We start from the raw sequence: 6,011 nt of genomic DNA on the forward strand, positions 1-6,011 counted from the left end.
TGACCGACACGTGGCATCCACCGTAATGGAACGCCGTTAAGCTATCGGGTCCGGTTTTGGATCCGATAACTCGTTAACAGCCCCGACCAATGGGGATTTTCCACGTGTAAAATCATCATTGGCTGGAGTAAACACGTGTCATCTCACCGTTGGGACAGATGTCATCCACTCATTGGACCGAAGGCGCCTATGATACGTCGACACGTGGCACGGCCCAACAGAGGCCCATTCGTGTGAAAAGAACGGCCCGTTTGACTTGGTCAAAAGGTGGCGGGCCGACCCACGGAAAGCCTGTTAATGGCCTGTTCGTATATAGCCCATTTACAGCCCACAAACACAGGGCCCGTTACGGCCTATCCGAATTAGGGCCAGTAGCGTCATCTGGGCCGGCCAATATGATTCCAGCCCGTTTTAACTTCCGGCCCATGTATGGCCCATGACGTCTTTCGGCCCATACGAGGCCCTTTGTAACTCTTGGCCCATTAATGGCCCGTGCTGAAACTGGCCCGTAATGAACAATGTATCACTTTATACCCATTAACGGCCCATTATTCCATGGGCCGTTTCCAGCCCATGTTATTCTCAGGGCCCATTTATTCTTGGGCTCATTTCCAGCATTCGGTTACTTACGGCCCGTTACTGTCATTTTCTGCTTGTGGGCCAAATTCAGCCCGTTGTTACAGTCGGCCCGTTTGTGGCCCGTTAATACATTGGGCCGTTTTCATAGCGTCATCAAATACGGGCTATTAACGATGACCCGTTATGGTCGGCCCATGAACGGACGATTCCAACTCTAGCCCGTTTATGGCCATAATGCGATCTGTTATTGGCCCATGTTTGGCCGATCGATCATACGGCCCATATAAGGCCCATTGATGATACGGCCCGTAGAAGGCCCATTGTGTCTACGGCCCGTAGAAGGCCCATTGTTTCTACGGCCGGTAGGAGGCCCAGTGTCGCTACAGTAAATATGTAGCCCATGGTTATTGTGGCCTAGTTTAAAAAAATAGGTTATTGCGGCCACTAGCAAACCTCGGAAAAAGAACTGCACTAACTACAAGCAAACAAATAAACAAGACAAAAAGGAAATAAATAAGCAAGCAACTTACGCTAGGCTATCACGGCTATTACACATATTACATCCACTGGGCATCAAAGTTCGCCACCAGTGCAAATATAGGGAACAAAGCAGCATATAAACGCCGCAGCAAAACAAGTCCAGAACTAAAACCACTTCACAAGAGCTCAAGAAACAATATCCTGGGTACCCATAATGCTGGCAAGATGCTTAGCAAGCTTATTAACTTTCTCTTGTTTGGCGCTTAAATCCTCCAGCACTTGCTGTTGCACAAGAAAGTACGCATCTGAATTCTGCAGGGACTTCCTCAGACCTTCGGCTTCTTGCCACAGCACAGCTGACTGATGCCTTTCAGCTTGTAGCTGAGACTGAAGAAGCCGAAGTGATTCAGGCAGCGAGCTCGAAGAGCTTGTGCCAGCGGTACTAGCCAGTAACTTGAACACTACATCAACGCAGGACTGTGGGGTTTTCTCACTGTCTACAAGATCGTTACCTTTCTTGGAGACCAACAGGGTTGTCTCACTATCTTGAACCTTATCTGCATTACTTTCTCTACCATTGCATAGTGGGGTGCTCTTCTCCAATATTCTATTTGCATACTACAAGAGAAACAAGCAGACACATCACAGGTTTAGCTTGTAGTATACGAAACTCATTTTGGTAAACCGGTTCAGTAGTAAGGTGGACAGGATAACAGCATGAAACAAACATATATCTATGTACTATGGTCACTGTATTGTCCATATCATTCTAGTTTATGTTGCCTAATCAAGATAGAGACACAGTTCAACTCATATATTTTTAAGACACGGCAGCATAGACAGAATATAAGTGTGAGAAACTACACAGCATTGGCAACACTTGTAATGTGCATCACATGAGAACATAACTGTTTATACAACTTAAACTGAAATCAACATAGAGCAAGAAGTTAGAACAGCAATCCAGTTAAAGAAATAGGTTTAAAACATACCTGTTGCGCCATTGGAGTTTCAATTGGATCCTTCAAATTTGGAAGTAGTTGGTATGAGTAAATACAGTGATGCAACAACAAAGGAGTATGGACCATAGCTACGGAATCTGACCTGAGAACAGTTTCTCTTTTGCTTTAAACGTGGAGTTTGGGTTAGCTGCAGTGGTCTTCGTGCTTTGGGCACTGCAGTAGCTTTACAAACTGCTCGTGTGGGGGTACTCTATGGTGGACATGGTGCTTTGTCAACTAGAAGTGGGTTACTATCGCCTGGGGTTGCGGTTAGATGGGTTGTAGCTGGTTCTCTGCCCAACGGTGTGAGCGTGCAATCTGGAAGAGTCTCGATTATGTGTGGTGGGGCTAGTTTGTGGGCCAGTACAACCATGGTTCTATCTGCATCGACGGGTAGCACTATCTTTTGTGAAGAACGGGTTTTTGCTCCCTTAGATACTGCCATCACCCCCTCCAATTCAAATGGACGATAAACAAGAAAAGAAATTGAACATACAGACATTGTATGATAGATAGATGTGGTAATTCACATATATGTTGTCTAACCAAACAGGACAGCATGACACAATTTCACATATATGATGCCTAACTAAACAGGATAGCATGACACAGTTTCAGATATATGATGGATAACTTAACAGGATATAATGGCATAATTCAACATATGATGAGTATCTAAACAGGATGACATGACAAAACTATATGATGTCTTTCTAAAATAGGTTGGGATGAAATAATTCACATACATGTTGTCTAAGTATACAGGATGGCATGATATAATTGACATAATTGATTCATATACTAAGCAGCTGGCACTCGCATGTATGATCTCTAAACTAAGCAGATGTAATTCAATATTGTGCATATGATGTCTAAACTAAGCAATGCAAGACACCATATGCATCATATGAGAAATATAAACATTGCAACTTAGAGCATACACCTCAGGTGGGATATAGGACTGGTCATCTGTCTCTGAATCCTCCTCTGAGGAGCTCCCTGTAACCATCAAGATATATGCTTCAACAGGTACCATTGCCTGCTCTGAAGACCTTGTTTTCACTCCATATTTTTCCATAACTAGCTCAAATGGCTGATACAGATGAAGAGTAGTTCAATATACACAGATTGTCGACAAATGGAATACGTAATGAAAAAAAAGATGGCATGAGATAATTCACATATATGATGCCTAGCTACATGGCGGTGCATAATTCACATATATGATAACTGGCTGAAAAACATGGCATTGCATAATTCACATATCTGATATAGAAAGCAAACAGGAGGCATTCACAGAAAGCATGTCTAATCTAAGCAGATGGCATGGCAATGCAAGACACCATATGCATGATATGAGCAATATAACCCAGCCAAGTTAGAGCATGCACCTCGGGGGGGGGGGAATACGACTGGTCATATGTCTCTGAATCCTCCTCTGAGGAGCTATTTGTAACCAGCAAGAAATCTGCATCGACAGGTAGCACTGACTTCTCACAAGACCTTGTTTTCACTCTAGATTTTCCCATGACCGACTCAAATGGCTGATGCACAGGAAGAGTAGATGAATGTATAAACATTGTTGACAAATGGAATACATTATTAAAAAAAATATGGCACGATACAATTCACATATATGATGACTGGCTAAACAGGATGGCATTGCATGATTCATGTATATGATGCCTGGCTAAAGAAGATGGCATTGCATAATTCCGATATACTCCCTCCGTTCCTAAATATTTGTCTTTTTAGAGATTTCAAATGGACTACCACATATGGATGTATATAGACATATTTTAGAGTGTAGATTCGCTCATTTTGTTCTGTATGTAGTCACTTGTTGAAATCTCTAAAAAGACAAATACTTAGGAATGGTGGGAGTATGATATAGAAACCAAACAGGTGGAATTCACACAAAGCAAATCTAAACTAAGCTGATGACATATAAGATGTATAATGTAAGCAATGCGAGGTTCCATATGCATGATATGACCAACATCAGCATGCCAGGTTAGAGCAAACACCTCATGTGGTAAACAAGCGTGGTCGGCTCCTTCTGAATCCCCATCTGAACAGTTATCTTCCTCTGGAATACAATCTGGAAATGCAGGAGGGGGGCCACTTCGCCCACCATGGAGCGGCGTCTGCATGACATTATATTCCCACACAACGGTCTTCTCTTTTTCTCTACATGTTCAGTACGATTGTGTACAATAACTGACATGCATAATAAAAAAAGTTAGATTTTGTAAGGCCTAAGGGGTGCATGCAAAAATCAAGACTGATGGTAGCAAACGAGTGGATGGGTCCAAAACTAATGATAGCAGGTAGATTATAGCTTCAGTTTAAAAAGATAGACAATGGATCATCTATTGTTTGTTGCCCACCCAACATGAACCACATAGAAGACCCCAGATGAACCAGATAGTAGACAGATACTATTCGTTGCTGCCTCGATATGAGACCCACAGGCATTTCAAAACTCAAGTTTGAACGATAAAGTAGCAGGTAATAATAATCGATGTATAACGTAAGCAAACACGAAAGACCGCGACCTCTCTTCCGGAACTGTGTAGTCCTCAGGTTCATCTGCTCAGTCGATGATGGTAATGCAGTTGGCGTGGCTACCGGCAACGGGGAAGATGATCTGAGGCAGTGAAAGAAAGTCTGCAGGGGGAATCTCTGTTGCAGTGAACGCTTCTGTCGATGGTGCACCTCAGGTGGGGTGGATGACGGCACGGCAGGAGCAGGACATAACACACAGAGTTTTCTTTGATGCCTATCTGAAAATGAAGTAAATCTCTAAGGGCTCCTTAGAATTGGAGGATTCTATAAACGCAGGGACAGGAAAAACACAGGAATAGGATAGGAATGCACGTGCAAAATAGAGCATTTGGAAACATGGGATTTTAGTCAACCTGGGTGTTTGGTTCACATGAATTGGAAGAACACAGGAATGGAGAAACGTGGTCAAATTAAAGTCAAACCACATGAATATGAAACAATAAGAATCTTATTATGCCAGTAATGCAATTAGTTCTGTTCTTCACGCATATTAATTTGAAAAGGACGTCCAAGTGAATATTAAAATTCCTACGTTTTTTCTTCGAAAGAGACACCAAAGGAAAAAATCCACTAGTTTTGCTTTGCTCCACTCCTTCTAACCAAATGCACGAATAGTAGTTCCATAGCAAAGGATCCCTGAGGGATCGACATGAATGCAGAGTAACAAAGTGATGCGACGAGTGTACAACCTCTTTGGCATAGCCTTGTGGACCTCGGCATCATTGGGTTGGACGTGGAGGATGGTGATGCTGGTGTGACTGTCGGAGGCGGGGAAGAAGATCCGAGGCCTTTGGAAACGGCACCGAGGGTACTGCTCCGCTGTGATGGACGGTTCCGTCGTTGGAGCAGCTTAGGTGAGGTGTACGGTGGCGAGGCTGAAGCAGGACAAGACAGACAACGTTAATCTGAAGTGGGACCCTAATATCATCTGCAATAGCTGATGTAAAATACATCACCAAAAAGTGCTAGATGTAAAACGCATCAGACGTGCCACGGCCGCTCCGACAGATGCTGTAAGTAATGTTCACTCAGAACTTAACTGAAGAAACTGAACTTTATAGTCGAAACTGAATTTTACTGTCGAAACTGATTGAACTAGTAGCAGAGCATTGCAATAGATGTTTAGGGCGTTCGAGCACTAGTAGCAGAGAAGCAGTGATCTAAATCAGCAGACGCTCGAGCAGGGAACGCACTAGCAGAGAGCAAGTCGTGCAGTAGCACTGCGAGCGAGTGCTAAAGCAGCAACTCCTGTAGCTGCCGGAGGTCGTGCAGCAGCAGCAGTGCAAGCGAGAGCAAGGGCAGAGCAGCAGCACGAACGAAAGCAAGAGCAGTGCAGCAGCGCGACCGACAGCAAGAACAGAGCCGCACCGCGAGCAAGAGCCG

The sequence above is a fragment of the Aegilops tauschii genome, chromosome 7 (assembly GCF_002575655.3).
Source record: "Aegilops tauschii subsp. strangulata cultivar AL8/78 chromosome 7, Aet v6.0, whole genome shotgun sequence".
NCBI classification, from domain to species: domain Eukaryota; kingdom Viridiplantae; phylum Streptophyta; class Magnoliopsida; order Poales; family Poaceae; genus Aegilops; species Aegilops tauschii.